The sequence below is a fragment of the Gracilinanus agilis genome, chromosome 1 (genome assembly GCF_016433145.1).
Source record: "Gracilinanus agilis isolate LMUSP501 chromosome 1, AgileGrace, whole genome shotgun sequence".
Lineage (NCBI taxonomy): Eukaryota > Metazoa > Chordata > Mammalia > Didelphimorphia > Didelphidae > Gracilinanus > Gracilinanus agilis.
Window position 1 is genome coordinate 780,389,279 of NC_058130.1, and position 682 is coordinate 780,389,960.

Below are 682 nucleotides of genomic sequence, written 5' to 3' on the forward strand. Positions count from 1 at the left end.
TTTCTATAAATGTTTTGTTTATAAAAATGAATGAACTGGATTGAATACAATTCAGATTTGGGGGTGGCGGGTGAGGGAGGGTGGGAGCAGCTCCTGTTGGAGTCCATGGAGTCTCTGTGGGCAGACTAATGCACACCCTTCCTTGCCTGCCTGGCCAGAACCCCTAAAGGATGGACCTGGAAGGGTGCTTAGGGATCGCCTCCTCCAACCTCTCCATCCTAGACAGACAACAAAGGCCCAGGGGAGCCTCAAAAGGCCTTGGAACCCGGAGAGCAGGGGCCAGGAGGGACCTCCAAGATAATGCAATTCAACGTTCTCGTTTTCCCAAAGAGGAAACAAAGACAGGCAGCCCATGATGGAAGGGGGAGAGAGCTAGATTTTCAGTCGGGAGCCTCAAGGGCACTTCCATGAAGACAAGGAGCAATAAGGTGGGTGAACGGCTGCACCAGAGCCTCCGCTCCTCATCTGAGCAATGGGGGTGATCAGCACCAGCCCGACAGCCATCCCAGGGTGACGGTGAGGCGAGCCCCTCCTGAGCCCTGCCGTGGCTGCCACCACCACCTCCTCTGCTGCCTCCTCCTCCTAGGAGGGCTTCACAAACGTTTAGTGGGTTCCTGATTGATTGACCATCACAAACAACGGCTGCATGATCTTTGGATGAATCTCTTCCCCTCCCTCCCCC